This window comes from Schistocerca cancellata, chromosome 2, assembly GCF_023864275.1.
Source record: "Schistocerca cancellata isolate TAMUIC-IGC-003103 chromosome 2, iqSchCanc2.1, whole genome shotgun sequence".
NCBI classification, from domain to species: domain Eukaryota; kingdom Metazoa; phylum Arthropoda; class Insecta; order Orthoptera; family Acrididae; genus Schistocerca; species Schistocerca cancellata.
This window is the reverse complement of record NC_064627.1, coordinates 986,229,857-986,250,294: the sequence shown is the minus strand read 5'-3', so window position 1 is coordinate 986,250,294 and position 20,438 is coordinate 986,229,857.

The following is a 20,438-nucleotide window of genomic DNA, read 5'->3' as shown; positions in this document are numbered from 1 at the left end:
TTAGATGTTCTGACAAGCGGTCCCAAGAGATCAACAGCAGCAAATTCTTTTAATTTAGAAGGAATTATAAGAAACAGCGGAGCACGATGGGAGATAGTAGATGGTTTCGCCTTTTGACAAAGTTTACAAATAGACAAGACTCTTCGAATTCTCTTTTCCATATTGTTAAAATAACAAGTCCTTCGAAGAATATGATAACATTTTCGTGGACCAAAATGTGCGTAGCTGAAATGAATGTACCAAATGAGCTTATTAACCAAATCGTCAGGAATGCAAAGTACCCATAGCTTGTCATCAACAGTGTAGCGTTTCAACAGTATGTTGTTTCTAACCAGATAATAGTGCCGAATCTGAGTGTGTGTCTTTTCATGCCATTTTCTCTTGATGTCTTTCCAAATCAGATCTTTATCTTGTTCATGAACAATGTCCTTTGAAGATGTGGTGATGAAGTTTCCAAAGGCGACTTTCTGAATGTAAAGAATACTGAAATTTTTCTCGAGGTTGCCTTCTGTGTTACTTTGCTCAAGCCCAGCTAGTGCGCGTGACAGTGCGTCCACAACAATGCTCTCCTTGCCGGGAATGTAGACTATTGTGAAGTGGAATTCTTGCAGAAACAATGCCCAACGTTTTAACCTGTCATGATTTAATTTTGAAGACAAAAGAAATTGTAATGCACGATGATCACTGTATACTTTTACGTGCTTACCAGAAAGAAAGAAACGGAATTTGTTAAATGCCCAAACGATAGCTAAAGCTTCTAATTCAGTAACGGAATAATGTCTTCCATTTTTACGTAATTACTAGCTACGGCAGCTGCGTCGTCAGTTTCATAAGTACGTTTTGTGGCTGCAAGCGGTATGAGTCATTGCCTATTGTGTCTTTGTTGCCGCGCGTCTTTATTGGGATTTGGAGAACTAACTTCTACAAATTCACCTTGTCGAGAGGGCCCTGCTCTGTTTGAATCCTGCCAGTTCTGATGCAATTCAGGTCTTTCGTTACGGTCATATCGTCTGTCGTCATGTCGGTAGATTCCATAGTTTCTTTCTTGTCGGTCACGTGGTGGAGAATTTCTCCCTGAATCGTAACTGCGCGCTGGACCGTTGCATCTAAAGTTATTCTTTCTCCCTTGAAAATAACTATTTTGGTTCCCATATTGTCTGTTTCTCTGATTGTCTCTGTGATAGTCATTACCACGGAGAGGTGACCTTTACCTGTAATTATTATTACTCTGCCAACAGTTGTCATACGGGTGGTGTCTGTTTTGGTCACGATTTACGTTGTAAGAATAGCCTTGTCGTGTATTATTTCTGCCATCACGGAATTGTGACAGATGTGACCTGTAATTGTTGTGCTCCTGTTTTCGTGTTCCGCGACTGTCAGTGTCAATTTCCAGTTCTTGTAACAGTCCCCGAAAAGCTTCAATGTCGTCTTTGCAACGTCCTGCTAAAATAATATGTCGTAAATTTTCAGGCAATTTAATTAAGCAAATGCGGATGAGTTCTGAGGGGCTGTATGGGTTTGAAAGATACTGAGTCTTATGCAACATGTCTTCAAAATATTTCATAAGACTGGAAAATTCAGATTGTTCGAAACGTTTCATCATTGTGATGCTATGTCTTACTCGGTCTTGTGTAGCTTGAGACCAATACGCTGAGAGGAAGGCACGATAAAATTCTCCTTCACTGTGACAATCGTGAATGACCGATCGCATTCTTACAGCTGGTTCATTCTCCAAGTAGCCATACATAAATTCTAACCTGTCCTCCAATGACCATTTGGGAGGAAAACAATGAGAGAATTGATGAAGCCATGCTTGCGGATGAATGTCGTTGTCAGAATTCTTAAATGTTTTGAATTTACGTGTCGTAATGAACAGCTTATAGTCAAAATCATCGTGTCGGCGAGTCGCACATCGCTCATTGGTACGTCGTTTCGGCGGTTCCATCTCAAAATCCAATGCGCCTTGCCAATTTCTTTCATAATTTCTGAAGTGTCCTGTGTTATTATTTTGTGGTTGTTCCGTATTTCTATGTCCCTCTTCCCGTACTGGAGCGCGAGTGTCCTCTGAAATATGTAATTCTTGTATTACTTGAGCCAACTGATCTTGTACTTCCCGGATTTCTCTTTTGTACTGTGTATTGATTTGATTTTGATTTTGTTTGAATTTTCTAATTTGTCCATACTCTCCAGTGTCCGTGAAGGCTACAGGTCTTGTGTCATTCAGATCATCATCTACCTTTGTAAATAAGTTAGTGAACTGATCTGAAAGTTCGGCTACTTTATCCGATAATGAAATTATTTGCTCTGTGTGTTTTTCTGAACCAAGTTTCAGAGTGTCCATTTGTGTTGAAATCGTATCTACTGTGTCCTTTAAGTTTTCCTGAGTTTTTGCAAGTTGCGTAACCGAATCGGCTGATGCAACTAAGTCAATTTTAGCTTGCAAGGTGTCGTGATTTTCATGGCAGTTCTTTTATGGCTGCTTCGTGATTCTGTAATGCATTTTCATGATGCGAAAAAATAGGTTGGAAATGCTCACAAATTTGTGTTTTTACGTCATTACAGACTTTTTGACATTTCGATTCGATGTTATGTAACTCAGTGGTTAAATCTTCACGTGTTTGTTCAAGCGTGGTGTCTAACCTTTGAGGATTTTGTTCCAGTGTGTCTAACTTTTGAAGATTCTGTTCCATTGTGTCTAACTGTTGCTGTGTTTGTCTCTGATTTTGTTTCATTTGTTGCATTAATTGCAATAATAATGATTTATGTTTGGAATCTGTTCCTCTATGTTTTTCGGCAGTGCATTTGCACCGCCAACATTCACATTTTGACCAGCAGAAAATGTGTCTTGACTTATTTGAGAAAACAGTGAGGACCCAAAACCTGAATCTACAGTATTTGCAAGATTGTGTCCTGTCATTTCGGAATCCTGAGGCGAGCTGTTGCCGACCGATCGATTGATAATGCGTCCCTGTTCTCTAATTGTTTCACTGCCTACACCATTATTTGCAGCCCGCTCCATTTCCCTATGCACAATTATCAAATTACTACTTTAGACATTAGTTAATTTATTACTCGGTGGCGCTAACACACTGCTTTCGTCTTCACTGTCATTTCTCAGTTTACTTTGGAGCCTAGTATTACGTTTTTCACACACCATTATTGTCACAATATTTCACACGACAACACATAAAAACACTATTTGAAGAGCAAAAATAAGAGAACACATTAACATATCACTGAAAATAATATCTAGTTAATTGCAAGCGCAGCTGCGAAATACTTGGTGCAAATTTACATGCGTGCCACACCTGTTTTACTGTACAACAATGAAAGACTGCAACTACAAAGGAGATTCTCTCTACAATTACGCGCTAGCAATAAACAAAATCTGCACTAATTGCACAAACTACAAGAAAAAAATCAGAAGATTCCAGTGAGGTATCCTCGGCTAAGGGTCGACATATGAAACGTCCCCTTAGAAAAATTATACAAGACTGTGCTTAAACTGACACACAATATTTTTAGCGCAACGCAGTCTGACTTTCAAAAATCCCTACAAAAGAATGGCCCTGACTAACATTAACCTATATCTTTCACAAATCACTTACCTCACCAAAAATCTTCGTTACTCGAACTACTGGAATACAGCGAGCACCACTACTGCCAGCTAAATAAAAGATTCAAACTACGGAAGGCACTAACTACTGATAGGCATAGTTAGCAAATAAAAGATTTTAATAGAAATTACTTACAATTGTTGCAAACAAATGTTTCTGAACATTACTGGTACAATGGCCCTTTGTAGAAACTTTCAATGTGATACCAGCACTACATACTAAACATAGCGTTCACGTCTCATGCTCAAAGTGATGCCCATTGGCTTTCATACATAGGGTCACTCTGCGGATGAAGGATGCCCTACTTCATGCTACCGTTTCCTCTTTGATGGCTGTACAGGCATCAATAATGCGTTGCTTCATGTCCTCTGGTGTTGTTGGTTGATGTTGGTAAACAGCATCCTTCACTGCTCCCCAAAGAAAATAATCCAGCGGTGTAAGGTCCGGAGATCGGGCAGGCCACCTAACTGGGCCACCTCGTCCAATCCACCTATCAGGGAACTTACGGTTCAGAAGTCGTCGTGCTCGTAAGGCGTTATGTGCAGGGCATCCGTCATGCTGATACCACATGACCATTCTCCGGTTCAGAGGTACGGTGTACAAGAGAACAGGAAGCTTTTGTCGTATAAATCTGGAGTATTGTCTGCCATTTTGGATGCCATTTATAAAGAAAGGTCCGATAATGGTATCTCCAATAATCCTCCACCAAACATTAACTTTCCACGGACGTTGATGCTCTACCTGACGGAGCCATTTTGGATTTTCTGCGGACCAACAATGCATATTCCTCATATTGACAATTCCTTTCTTGGAGAATGATGCCTCGTCGATAAAGAGAACATCTGCAAAAAAATTTCGATTAGTCAGAAGTTTTTGCTGAGCCCACCGACAAAATGTAACCTTATTGCGGAAGTCATTTCCATGAAGATCTAGCGTTCTCGCTTCCCACGCCCGGGTTCCCGGGTTCGATTCCCAGCGGGGTCAGAGATTTTCTCTGCCTCGTGATGACTGGGTGTTGTGTGATGTCCTTAGGTTAGTTAGGTTTACGTAGTTCTCAGTTCTAGGGGACTGATGACCATAGATGTTAAGTCCCATAGTGCTCAGAGCCATTTGAACCATGAAGATCCTGGTGCAAATGGACATGGTAAGGATGAAATTTATGACGTTTAAGAATACGCTGTGCACTTGATTTCGGCACACCAACTTCACGTTCAATTTGACGTGTGCTGATTTGAGGATTCACAGGTATGGTAGTGAGCACAGCAACTTCAGCACGTTCATCTGTGCGTGTTCTAGGACGATGTCGAGGTCTTGGATTTAAGCTTCCCGTTTCACGTAGACGAGATGTGAGACGACCAAACATCCGGCGCGAAGGCGATGGCTTGTCTGGGAATCGTCTTCTGTACAGTCGTTCTGCCTGAACAGGATTTCGTCCACCTACAACATGGTACAGTACAGGTATGTAGAGTATGGTAGAAAACAGACATATTAACTTAATAATCATAATGTTCGCTAACAGTACTATCAACAAACAAGCAACGTATTTCCCGTCAACGTACATTCTCCATAGATCAGCAGCATTTCTACCATATCTTCATGTGTGTAGATTATACTGTACAGTATAAGTTCCACAACACAACGTTTATTCACAATGTGTACTACCTCCGTGCCGTCACTAGATTACTCTGATGCACGACTACACTGGCAAGCGGTGTATTGCACGCCAAAGCAACAACAAATGGGATGCTCGGAGGGTGTTGGAGTACAGAAGTTTGCGTGAGTCGCAAATCATAAACAAGGCGAAGTGGTAACTGTGGCAGTAGTGGGAACTACGTTGGACACTTGACCAGGTAGAGCCAGGCCCTGCGTGACAGGCACAATGGGTCATATAACGCATTATATAAACCTTATTTTGGGTGTGCAGGATAAATAAGGCAACCTGACGGGTGTACACCGCTCGGTACTGGTTCATATTGTGTACGTAGATACGTAAAACGTTCACGAGGGAAACCATTATGTGCTTATGAGAGTTGATGGCAGCAGACCGTCTTATTCGTTTCGGACCTCTTGATAAGTATGGAGGTGTGATTACACATGTGAATCACATCGCGATTACGGGCAGCATGGGGTTCACGCCTGAGCCTCAGGACGTGCGCTAGCAGTGCAAGTCGGGTGTTTCAAGCGTCAACTTCGCGTCTCAATATCTCGGGATGTAATGGGAATATTGCGATGCAATCAACGCCATTGTGTATGTGCTATGTCATGCTATGGATTGCTGAAGAAAAAATATAGGAGGTCCATTTAAAAAAACATAAGTTTGTGTTAAAAACACATATGCTTTCGTTTTAGAATGTTTCCAAATATGTACATTCATGGGCCCCAGCCCTACATTGATACCGGTGAAAGTCGTTTTCCAATAGCTGTTATTGTTCCAGAGATATTTTGGGTGGACAAGATAGCTGGGACACCCTGTATATATACACAAAATCATTTGGTTCTACTGATAAATTCATCAATGTGGTATGAGTTGGTCACCAATAAATCCTTTAGGCTTCTCTTAACTGAATTTAATTGATTGTTAGGAATTTCATGACTGCTGGGAAATTAAAATATTTGAATATTTAACGACTCTTATTCACTACTATATTTTCTGTTTATTTTTAACGTGTCACATCGATAGAGGACGCCGTCTTTACGGCAACCTTTAACGTCTACACAGAATATCTTCGCTGTCGTCACAGCACTCTGTGCCAGCTTTTCAGAATGTCGCATCGATAGAGACCGCCGTTTCTACGGCAACCCTCAATGACTATATAGATTATTTTTGTTAGTAGCTTCTCTCTATCGCTGTAGCAACCTTTGACAGCTATTCCATATATCTTTGCCAGCAGCACGTATTTTACGGGACCGATAACAGAGGGCAACCTAGGCTAGTTTATTTTAAGCTAATTATTTACTAGAGTTTATATTATCTGACGAATAGCTATTTCATAACAACTTTACGATATATTTTAACTATAACTCTTCTTCAAATCTTAGTAATATAGAATGTTGTAATACATTTTATGTAATTGTACACACTATACTTCTGATTGGTTAGCACTGATGTCATACACGGAACGGTGATCGGGTCTAGAGCTATTTAAGGCCACTCCTTCCCTATATATTTAGCAGTCACTTCAGCGTCGTGGGTCGGCGCAGCTTGCTCCATGGAAGTCCACCTGCCATTCAGGGTATATGTAGTTCGTAATTGTATTTCAGTGTATATACGATACTGTAAGGATCCCTCTATCTGTACGTACGTTATTTCAGAATCTGAAGATGATACTTAAGGATTGAAACTGGTCACTCCGATTACAAGAAATTTTAGATCAAGGCTGTTTTTCAAATTATCATGCTGGCAAGTTATTGAAAATGTATGTTCCTGAATAATGCTCACCTCTTTGTACAGTAGTAAATGACTTTAAATCCTTGTGAAGATTATTCTTATTTCTAGTATTGATTCCATGAGCTGAGCTGTTGTTTGAAAAAGTGATATATTTTTAATGACAAATTTCATTAAAGAATAAATATATTGGGAAGCAGTAGTTAGTATCCCTATTTCCCTGAACAAGACCCTGCAGGACGTCCTTGAGTTCACATCACTTATAACTCTCATTGTACGTTTTTGTGCCTGGAAAACTTTAGCTTGGCTTGATGAATTACCCCAAAAATAATCCCGTATGACATTATAGAGTGAAAGTAAGCATAGTATGCCAGATATCTCGTTTTAATATCCCCTACGTCTGACAGATTTCGCATAGTGAAAAGAGATTTGTTTGGATGCTTCAGCAGTTCTGTGGTGTGCTCCTCCCAGTTGAATTTATTGTCAAGCTGTAATCCCAAGAATTTAGCACTGGCCACTTCTTCTATCTGCTTTTCATCATATGTTAGGCATATAGTCGTGGGACACCACTTGAAAGTTCTGAACTGCATGTAGTGTGTTTTTTCGGCGTTTATTGACAAAGAATAGGCTAGGTACCAGTGATTAATGTCCACATATATTTTACTAACCGATCTTTCTAAGGCTACACTTGATTTTCTATTCATTGTAATGTTTGTATCATCAACAAACAAAACAAACTTGGCATCTGGTAATGTTACTGATTAAAGGTCATTGACATACACAAGAAAAAGTATGGACCCTAAGATGGAACCTTGTGGGACTCCACATGTAATTAGTTGCCAGTTGGATGATGACTGACAGCTTAATACATGTCTCTTTCCTAGTAACACCCTTCGTTTCCTACAAGATATATAAGATTTGAACTATTTTGCAGCATTTTCTGTTACACCATATTATTCTAATTTACTTAAAAGGATATTGTGATTTACACAGTTAAATGCCTTTGACAGATCACAACGTATACCAGTTGCCTGCAGTTTCCTGTCCAATGAATTAATTACATTTTCACTGTAAGTGTAGATAGCTTTCTCAATTTCAGAACCCTTTAGAAGCCGAACTGCGACTTTGACACATGTTATTTGTGATAAGATGGTACATTACCTTTTCGAATTTTTTTGAGAATGCTGGCAAAGTGAAATTGAACGGAAATTTGACGCTATTTCTCTATTTCCCTTCTTAAACAGAGGCTAACATCAGCAAATTTCAACCATTCAGGAAATATTCCACTGATAAACGACTGGTTACACAGATAGCTTAATATGTTACTTAACTCAGAATCACATTCTTTAGTTAACTTTGTTGATATTTCATCATTCCCACTAGGTGTTTTTGATTTTATGATGGACATTACTTCTGCTGGGGTAGTGAGGGTCAGATTCATATTATCGAAGTTGCTTGAAATGCCTGGTCTGAGGTATCCCATGGCAGCATCTACAGAACCTGACAACCCCATCTTTTCAGTAACAGTTATAAAATGTTCGTTAAAAAGTTCTGCAACACTATACACATCTGTCACCAATGTACCGTTTACTCTTAATGCTATTTGCCCCTCCTCATGTCTGGTTCTACCTGTCTCCCCTCACTATATCCCATATTGTCTTTATTTTGTTATCTGATACCTTGTAATATATCTTTTCCTTGTAATATATTTGCTATGATGTCCGTATTACAGTCGTTAATATTTTGTAGTATTTCTTGTAAAGTGCTACAGCATCAACATCAGAACTGTTTCGGATTGACAGACAGTTTTCTTTTTGTTTTGCAAGTTACCTCTATTCCTGGAGTATTCCATGGCTTCTTTATAGACTTTGCTCTAACCTTGGTTAGTTTTTGGGGAAAACAGTGTTCAATAACCTTATTAGCAAAAGTGTTATATTTTTCATTCATGCCATGAGCACTGTAAACATCATTCCAGAGAACATCTCTGAGCCATAAAAAAGTACTGAGCTACGCTGTCACAGATGTGTTTGCTTATATAACGTGACACTAATCAACTGGCCCTTTTATTTGTCACAATTTATATTAGCTGATTTGTGCAGTTTAATGAATTTTACAAAAAGATTTATTATTACAATCTTTTGGCGCATTTCACAACATAACTTTAATCAAAATTTTTGATTTAGATTTGTTTTTTCCTCAGTTACAAAGTTTTCCATTCTAATCTCATGCTTCTTTGAATTAAGATTTGTTTTGGTTGCGAAGAGCTTTCACATTCAGTCACAAGAATTGGAATATTAGTTAGTATGTTCCTCCCTGCAATAAACACGAATATAAGTGATGTTAACTGTATACTGTTAGATATAAGCATACTACAGATCGATTTTGTTAACTTATCAATTTATTGAATACACATCGTATTGCAAAATTGCAGAGAAAACTGAGAAATACCAACGCAGAAGTTGTAATGGGACGCGAAATTAAAGTGTCACCCATCCACAAGGATCAGTTCAGTTTGCAGGTAAATGTAAGTTTAATTTAGTGTTTTGTTTATTTATTTGTAATATTTTGTTATGTTTGTAAAATATTTAAAGTTTTGTATTTTTGTTTTGTATGTTTCATGTTTGAAGAGAGCAGCGCAACTGGCGGAAACAGCATCTTCACTGCCGGAACAAGAAAGAAAATTGCGCCACCGCAGAAAGAAAATTGCTGGCCACTAGTAGTCGTGGGTCGAAGGCCAAAGAGCAGCAGAAGATCCTGTGACTGGGTAGTTACGTCGAACCTCCAACATTCAAATAAATAAAAATTTGTAATTTTCCATGGTAATGACGTCACAGAATGTTTAGTTCATGTTATATTTTGTTCAGTTCAGTTTTGTCGAGTCTGATGTTCACATCTGTATGTAGCATATACGAAGACAATAAAACAGCGTATGCTCCAAAGCTTAAATACGTGTTGGAGAATTATTTATGAAGAGTTATATTGAGGAAGAATTATTACTGAATTTTTCCGAGATATTAATTTCAGAAGAGTTTGATTTCGGTTTTTTGAGTCTTGAAGGTTTGACAGTCTGATTTTAATATGGGAAAAATAAGATAACTTGCAAGAATATAATTTCCAAGAAGAAACAAACGACATCTAAATTTCAAAAGTTCGCGCAAACCAGTTGGACTGAGTGACGTAATTTTGCACAAACGACTCCACTGAACGTGTTTTAATTACAGTTTCGTTCAAGAATCTTTTATACAGAACTTTAAAAGATTTTAAATAATTTTCTTGAAGTGTTTGTAAACGACGTAAGTGACGAAGTCTGCACATGGTCATATTTCAAACAAAAATCATTGAGTCGTACTCGTCGTTACACTGCAAAGTGAAAAGGAAAATAATGATTAAAAGGTAAATTACGAATGTGACATATACATGTGTATCGTGTTCTTTTATTTCTTGTTTGTGTCGTTTTCTCCAAACCGACACAAAATCGATTGTTACGTTAGACCTGTATACCGGAATGAACAGCATAAAAGTCAGTATCTCTGTACATAGCACTAAGAACATGGCCTTGCGTACAGAAATGACCGAGTCACAGGCTTTATGCAGTAGAAGGACGCCATCCGGATTAACAAGATCCTCTGCCAAACGTCTTGATGGTTGCCTTTTTTTTGCATCACCGATCAAAGCGACCGTCGGACCAAGTGGACGTGGGGCACATAACGAGCCCGGCCGACTGCTGGCCGGCGAGGCCGCTGCCATTCGGCCAGCCCCGGCTTGGCCCGGCTGCCCTGGCCCCTGTGTGCCAGCGCGGCGCCAGGAAACGAGATTTAATCTGCGCCAGGGACGCCGGCCCGCTAATCGGGTTGCCGACAATTAGGCGCCGCGTCCCCCGCTGGGTGTCGAGTCCGGTGGACCGCCTTGCAGCTGCCACCCTCCCTGCCTGCCCCCTGCTGCCAGAATCCCCTCCTTCCTATGCACCACTTCATCATCTACTTAGCAGCTGCACCTTTCATATCTCCTGTTTTTCTCAAACATGCACTGTAATTTGCTTTCTATTGGCGTTCATAGCCGAGAGAAAACACGCCTCCATAGTAGAGGTTGCAAATGCACGCAAGTTGCTAATGCACGCGTGTGCAACGGTGCTCGACGCGAAAGTAAGCCAGTTCGAATCCCTGTGACGGATGAGTTTCACAGCACACAACTACACATTGCGGCGGCGCGGTTCTTTCCGTCCTTTTACGAAGGACCTGCACCTACCTGTGAACATTGTCTCAGCAGATCATCAGTAGGAAAGCCGAGTGAAACCTACTGTACTTCGACGTGAACCAGGCTGCAATTAAAGTCACTAATTTACGTTTCGGGAGAAACACGAAATGAGAGGTTGGAAATTTTGTCCTTAATTAATATATTCTGAAACTTAGGTGAACAAGTATCACTGCCAAGTCCGTGCTAGTCTTAACACAGTCACTCGCAATCCCTTTCACTCCCGTTAGCAAGTTTATGGTGTTGCATTTCCCGAAAACTTAATATCTGCAAAAATACTGACTCTTTTTGATTGAGAATGCTCGCCAAATATTAAGTCTGTCGGTACCAAATGCAGTCACAGTTTTTAGCCACCGACCTGCTCAATACGCCACGCGGAATATATGTCTTGTCACAAAATTCACTTAAAAATTCCGAAATTTCAACACACACATCGGAATAATTATGCCGTCACTTTCCAACACTTTGATGTATGAAACACAGCTAGATCCGGCAACTCATCATTTCCATCGGAATTACTACTGCACACGTCCGATCTCTTTCATGGCTAGGCTTCCACTCCTCTCTAGAATGTTCTAAGTCTTCTCTACCAGCAGAGAAAGGCGCGCAAAGAATAAAGTTATTTACTGTTGTTATTTATACCTGAATTAACTTTCCCTTTACCATAAACTTACTTTAAAAATCTATTCTACAAAAATCCCCTTTGTCCATATCCATAGTTCTTCGAAATGTTCCCACACTAAATCCTACTACATAACTCGTTAAATAATTATCTTCAATCAACCTTAAATCACACTCACGTATCATTCATATTGATAAAACACATTTATAACATTTTATATACACAAAAAGACATAATAACACTTTATGAAAATACCAGAACAGTTTATGAAAAACATTAAATTACTTTAGTGCAATCTAGTGGGCAGAATCGAAACTAAAATCACAGTCCCCCTATCCAATATTGTCCTCTATCGGTTGATACATAAACTACGTGCGCGTCCAGTCTCGCGTCACCATCTGTCACTATCCAGCTCTGAGACTCATCTCCCACTTAACCGCCTCCAAGGCAGGATCGTTATTTGGCGCTACGCCTCAACATACAACTCTCTCGTATCCTCAGGGAAAAGCACTAATGTTCACAGAGGAAGAACACCCTTCCCAATATTCGGCTCAACCCACACCATGGGATTTACTAGCTCATATGATATATAGTTTTTACTAAGACAGAAACATTCTGATGCAAAAGCAGATGCAGGAATACCCCAAGGCGATACTGTTGGATCATTAACATTAGCAATACACAGGGCCATAGTAATTAATAGCGATAACTGATACGGATCAAAGATTATGATAACAGAATCAACAACATTCCGAAAAGCGTTGACCAACAAATCAGCCATTTGCAATATTATTGTATGGTGTTTGAGGCCAATACTGATTTCAGTATCAAATATTGACCTAATTAGTAAAAACGTATTTCAAATGTATACTTTTCAAAATCAATATTACTAAATGACTGTATTGTAACCCAGCACCAGCTACACTACCAACTTCCAGGACCAACAAAAACTTGAGTTTCTATATTTCGCATTATTCTTAACCAAATTTAAAATTTAAAAAGCCATCATAACATAAACGTTAATAGCTTATGTTATAAGTTTAGCACAATAAGAGAAAGACATAAAGAATTAGAAACTGTGTGTTTGCCTTGAGCCAGCTTAACTGACACTGTGCAGATACCCGCATTATATTCACCCAGTATTTGAGAATCAGAGGGCTTAGCGATTGCCAACAAATTTACACATAATTTCAAACCCTTTATATATATATATATATATATATATATATATATATATATATATATATATATATATATATATATATATATATATATATATATATACTTTGTGTGACCAAAAAAGTTTATCGTTTACAACACTTTCACTGTTCATGGAGTCAAACTGCAGCCTCAATTACTTTATTACCGACTCCACACTCAATACAGTTTGCAGACAATATCTACATTTACCACTGAATGTACCTTCTAAATTACGTCTTTGTAAGACACATACATCAGGAGGATTGACGTCATAAACACAGAGATGCTTGAAAAACTACTTTATACTTAAATTGGAGTGCGAATTACGCAGACTGCATTCATATGGCATTAAATAAAGAGAGCATTTAGCGGCTTCTGTATGACTTAAACCATAATTTCAAGCATTTCTTGGATTTTGCATTGTGAAGACTCTTAAAGTCAGTTATTTTGCAAATTAAATGATTTGTAAAGTAATCAGACAGTTTATACATGGGAATTACATTCTTTGCTACCAATGGACTAGCAGCAGTGGTAACACCATTTCCCGTCACATCACAGAAGTAAATCCGGCAATCCGGCAAGGTCCCGACAGTCACAGAGGGCGGGCCTATTAGTTATAGGGAGCTCCAACGTTAGGCGGGTTATGGAGCCCCTCAGGAAAATAGCGGGTAGGTCGGGGAAGAATGCCAGTGTGCACTCGGAGTGCTTGCCGGGGGGTCTCGTCCGTAATGTGGAGGAGGCCCTTCCGGCAGCTATTGAACGCACTGGGTGTGACCGGCTGCAGATAGTAGCACATGTCGGAACGAATGACGCCTGCCGCTTGGGTTCTGAGGCCATCCTTGGTTCCTTCCGGCGGCTGGCTGATTTGGTGAAGACAACCAGCATCGCACGCGGAGTGCAAGCTGAGCTTAATATCTGCAGCATAGTGCCCAGAGTCGATCGCGGTCCTCTGGTTTGGAGCCGTGTGGAGGGTCTAAACCAGAGGCTCAGACGACTCTGCGACTATAATGGTTGCAAATTCATCGACCTCCGTTATTGGGTGGAGAACTGTAGGGCCCCCCTAGACAGGTCAGGCGTGCACTACACACCGGAAGCAGCTACTAGGGTAGCAGAGTACGTGTGGCGTGCACACGGGGGTTTTTTAGGTTAGAGGGACCCCCCCTTGGGCGAAACGATAAAATACCTGACGGCTTACCAGAGAGGACATTATCATCGTTGATAAAGAACGTCCGTCCTCCGAGACCAAAAACAGGAAAAGTTAACGTAATATTGGTAAACTGCAGGAGTATCCAGGGCAAGGTTCCTGAATTAGTATCTCTTATTGAAGGAAATAGTGCGCATATAGTATTAGGAACGGAAAGTTGGTTAAAACCGGAAGTGAACAGTAACGAAATCCTAGACACAGAATGGAATATATACCGCAAGGATAGGATAAACGCCAATGGTGGAGGAGTATTTATAGCAGTAAAGAATTCAATAATATCCAGTGAAGTTATTAGCGAATGCGAATGTGAAATAATCTGGGTTAAGCTAAGTATCAAAGGTGGGTCAGATATGATAGTCGGATGCTTCTATAGACCACCTGCATCAGCAACCGTAGTAGTTGAGCGCCTCAGAGAGAACCTGCAGAACGTCGTGAAGAAGTTTCGTGATCATACTATTGTAATAGGGGGAGACTTCAATCTACCAGGTATAGAATGGGATAGTCACACAATCAGAACTGGAGCCAGGGACAGAGACTCTTGTGACATTATCCTGACTGCCTTGTCCGAGAATTACTTCGAGCAGATAGTTAGAGAACCAACTCGTGAAGCTAACGTTTTAGACCTCATAGCAACAAATAGACCGGAACTTTTCGACTCCGTGAATGTAGAAGAGGGTATCAGTGATCATAAGTCAGTGGTTGCATCAATGACTACAAGTGTAATAAGAAATGCCAAGAAAGGAAGGAAAATATATTTGCTTAACAAGAGTGATAGGGCACAAATCGCAGAATATCTGAGTGACCACCATCAAACGTTCATTTCTGAGGAAGAGGATGTGGAACAAAAATGGAAAAAATTCAGAAACATCGTCCAGTACGCCTTAGATAAGTTCGTACCGACTAAGGTCCAAAGCGAGGGGAAAGATCCACCGTGGTATAACAATCATGTACGAAAGGTACTACGGAAACAAAGAAAGCTTCATCATAGGTTTAAGAGTAGTCGAATCATAGCTGATAAGGAAAAGCTGAACGAAGCGAAAAAGAGCGTAAAGAGAGCAATGAGAGAAGCATTCAACGAATTCGAACATAAAACATTGGCAAACAATCTAAACAAGAACCCTAAAAAGTTTTGGTCATATGTAAAATCGGTAAGCGGATCTAAATCCCCTATTCAGTCACTCGTTGACCACGATGGCACCGAAACAGAGGACGACCGAAGAAAGGCAGAAATACTGAATTCAGTGTTCCGAAACTGTTTCACTGCGGAAAATCGTAACACGGTCCCTGACTTCAGCCGTCGCACGGACGCCAAAATGGAAAATATTGAAATAAACGATATCGGAATTGAAAAACAACTGCTATCACTTAGTAGCGGAAAAGCATCCGGACCAGACGAGATACCCTTAAGATTCTACAGTGATTATGCTAAAGAACTTGCCCCCTTTCTATCAGCAATTTATCGTAGATCGCTGGAAGAACGTAAAGTACCTAGCGACTGGAAGAAAGCGCAGGTCGTTCCCATTTTCAAGAAGGGTCATAAATCAGATGCGAATAATTATAGGCCTATTTCGCTTACGTCAATCTGTTGTAGAATAATGGAACATGTTTTGTGTTCTCGTATTATGACGTTCTTAGATAATACAAACCTCCTTCATCATAACCAACATGGATTCCGCAAACAGAGATCATGTGAAACTCAGCTCGCCCTATTTGCCCAAGAAATTCACAGTGCCGTAGACACTGGCGAGCAGATTGATGCCGTATTCCTGGACTTCAGGAAGGCATTTGATACGGTTCCGCACTTACGTTTAGTGAAAAAAATACGAGCTTACGGAATATCGGACCAGGTTTGTGATTGGATTCAGGATTTCCTAGAAGAAAGAACACAACATGTCATTCTTAACGGTTCAAAATCTGCAGATGTAGAGGTAATTTCGGGAGTACCGCAAGGAAGCGTGATAGGACCTTTATTGTTTACAATATACATAAATGACTTAGTTGACAACATCGGTAGCTCCGTGAGGCTATTTCCAGATGACACGGTTGTCTACAAGAAAGTAGCAACATCCGAAGACTCGTACGTACTCCAGGAAGACCTGCAGAGGATTAATGCATGGTGCGACAGCTGGCAGCTTTCCCTAAACGTAGATAAATGTAATATAATGCGCATACATAGGGGCAGAAATCCATTCCAGTACGATTATGCCATAGGTGGTAAATCATTGGAAGCGGTAACGACCGTAAAATACTTAGGAGTTACTATCCGGAGCGATCTGAAGTGGAATGATCACATAAAACAAATAGTGGGAAAAGCAGGCGCCAGGTTGAGATACATAGGAAGAATTCTAAGAAAATGTGACTCATCGACGAAAGAAGTAGCTTACAAAACGCTTGTTCGTCCGATTCTTGAGTATTGCTCATCAGTATGGGACCCTTACCAGGTTGGATTAATAGAAGAGATAGACATGATCCAGCGAAAAGCAGCGCGATTCGTCATGGGGACATTTAGTCAGCGCGAGAGCGTTACGGAGATGCTGAACAAGCTCCAGTGGCGGACACTTCAAGAAAGGCGTTACGCAATACGGAGAGGTTTATTATCGAAATTACGAGAGAGCACATTCCGGGAAGAGATGGGCAACATATTACTACCGCCCACATATATCTCGCGTAATGATCACAACGAAAAGATCCGAGAAATTAGAGCAAATACGGAGACTTACAAGCAGTCGTTCTTCCCACGCACAATTCGTGAATGGAACAGGGAAGGGGGGATCAGATAGTGGTACAATAAGTACCCTCCGCCACACACCGTAAGGTGGCTCGCGGAGTATAGATGTAGATGTAGATGTAAATCGCAGTCGGTCTTGGCTAGCACCTGGATGGGTGACCGTCTGGGTATACCGAGGGCTGTTGGCAAGCGGGCTGGACTCTGCCCTTGTGATGCCAATTGAGGAGCTACTTGATTGAGGAATAGCGTCACCGGTCACGGAAACTGACAACAGCCGGCAGAACGGGGTGTTGACCACGTGCTCCTTCGCATCCGCGTAATGTGACGCCTAAGGGGTGGGGATGACACGGCAGCCACTTGGTACCATGCGGCCTTCAAGGCATGTTTGGACAGTGTTTCTTTTTGTTTGTTTCCTCTTTTTTAGTTATATTCCTTAAACAATCTGAGGAACTTTGGTCTCATGCAGCTGATCTCAAGTTTCATGCTTAATTCATTTTTGAGGAATGTCGGACATGCGATAATAGGACAACAACACAATTTGCTCCTTATGTTAGACGATGTCTTACGCAAGCATACAGCTCAAGATGGATCGACGAGCAAGGCCTGTGGTCACATTAGTGAAGCCCATAATACTGCTGTCGTTACAGTCGAACAACAGCCTATTGCACAGCCTTGTCAAGATGTATGAGGTGATATGGGGTTTCTGAAATAATCTCACTGCACGAACGGACAGTATTTAGTCAAATGTAGTGCAGCCTCAAAAGCAATGAATGGCATGTGAAGCACTAGTTTGTCTATCATCTGCACTATTTGCATAACGTTCTTCACACCGCCGTTTCGTAACCTGAAATAACCCCCTAAGAATCATTATATCGATACTTAAAAGGTGAAAATTGCACCGAAGACCTAGTTTGACCAACTAACATGATAGTCTCCATTCAGCAGTAGCAATAATCTGAGGTGTGAAAATGACTGGGGTTGTGTCAGCGGAAACATATTTTTCAGTCAAAACAACTTAATTATCAAATACAAAAGAGCTCTAGCTCGAATTTCTATATACACAAGATATCCTCTGCGCCGTGGGCGCTGCTATCTCCGTGTTATTCTCTCTCTAAGCTGCCAGAAGCAATGATGCAAACAGAAGAAAAGTTCAGGAGTGGAGCTAAAATTCAAGGTAAAAGGATATCAGTGACAAGATTCACCGATAGTATTGCTATCATGAGTGAAAGTGAAGAAGAATTACATGATATGCCGAATGGAATGAACAGTGTAATGATTACGGAATATGGATTGAGAGTTAATCAAGGAAAGACGAAAGGCATTAGAAGTAGCAGAAATGAGAACTGCGAGAAACTTAACATCAGGATTGATGGTCACAAAGTAGATGGAGTTAACGAATTCTGTTACATAGTCAGCAAAATAACCAATGACGGACGGAGCAAGGAGGTCATCAAAAGCAGACTAGCACTAGCAAAAAGGGCATTCCTGGCCAAGGGAAGTATACTTGTATTAAACATAGGCATTAATTTGAGGAAGAAGGTTCTTAAATTATTCGTCTTGCGCACAGGATTGTATAGTAGAGAAACATGGACTGTGGGAAGACCGCAACAGAAGAGAATCGAAGCATTTGAGATGTGGTGCTACAAGCGAATGTTGAAAATTAGGTGGACTGATAAGGTAAGGGGTGAGGAGGTTATGCGCAGAATCGGAAAGGAAATGATTATGTGGAACACAGAGAAGGAGAAGGGAGGATGATAGGACATCTGTTAAGACATCAGAGTATGACTTTCATGGTACTAGAGGGAGCTGTAGAGGGCAAAAGTTGTAGAGGAAGAGAGAAACTGGAATACGTCCAGCAAATAGTAGAGAACATGGGTTGCAAGTGCTACTCTGAGATGAAGAGGTTGGTACAGGAGAGGAAATTGTGGCAGCTTGCATCGAACCAGTCAGAAGACTGCCAGCCACCGAGCTATTATATTTTTGCTACAAATTTCCCGCTCATTTTGCTGTTCCCGGCTTATTGCTCCCAGCTATGCTGCACACCAAGGGCGGCCATGAATTCAGCTTGGGAGCCACGTGCTGACTCACGTATCATAGCGCCCAGCCTCGCTGCACGATTTTCCAAACGCCCAGCAAGGGCGTCTGAGAGTCAAAAGGAGAAGGAAGAATGATGATCATGATGTTTGGTTTGTGGAGCGCTCAACTGCGCGGTTATCAGCGCTAATACAAATCCCCAACCTTTGCTCACTCCAATCTCGCCACTTGAATGAATGATGATGAAATGATGAGGACAACACAAGCATCCAGTCATATCGAGGCAGGTGAAAATACCTGACCCCGCCTGAAATCGAACCCTGGACTCCGTGTTCGGGAAAAGAGAACGCGACGCTAGACCACGAGCTGCGGACAGGAGAAGGAGGGGAAACTGTTAACATTCCCTATTTAGATGGCAATACAGCTGCGCTGCATACGTCTTGATTTTCACATTTCACATTTCTCAACAACACAGATCACGAATGTAACAAATTTTTACCTCTGGATCGCGGGGTCCGGGGTTCGATTACCTGCCGGGTTGGGAATTTTCTCCGCTCGGGGACTGAGTGTTTGTGCTGTCCTCTTCATTCCATCATCATTTGTGAAAGTGGCCAGTTTGGACTGTGTCCAGACTGGGAGTTTGTACGGACACTGATGACCGCGCAATGTAGCGCCCCACAAATCAAACATATCATCATCCTGCATCAACTAGCTAGCGTGTACAGCGTGTACATCATCATCCTCATCGAAAAAAAATTTCAGTTTTATCTAATTGCTTTGGCGCGCTGAAGACGCAATATTATTATACTTGTTACAGACTGTCAGCATTTTGCTAGGCGCATACAATTTTACAGATATTCGCATTCAGGTTCCCACATAATTGTGTCTTATTTAGTTTAATAATCACGTTTGCTAGGTCATTATGGAGACGTGTTAACTCTTCCAGAGGAGAAAAATTTAGGCGTCCTCGACAGTTTAGACGTAAAATGGTTTCTCTTCAAAACAGGAATCAGTTCCGTCAGCAAATGCTTAGGACCACTTTCAAATGCAACTGTTAATGGTCTCGGAAATAGCTCTAAAACAAATGTAACACTGATAGTGTCCTTAAAACGTTCTCCTTCTCACGGTTCAAATGGTTCAAATGGCTCTGAGCACTATGGGACTCAACTGCTGTGGTCATAAGTCCCCTAGAACTTAGAACTACTTAAACCTAACTAACCTAAGGACAGTTCACAACACCCAGCCATCACGAGGTAGAGAAAATCCCTGACCCCACCGGGAATCGAACCCGGGATCCCGGGCGTGGGAAGCGAGAACGCTACCGCACGACCACGAGATGCGGACTCTCCTTCTCACGTTTAGATAACTTTCCTTACAATTCTTTTACGGTCACAATA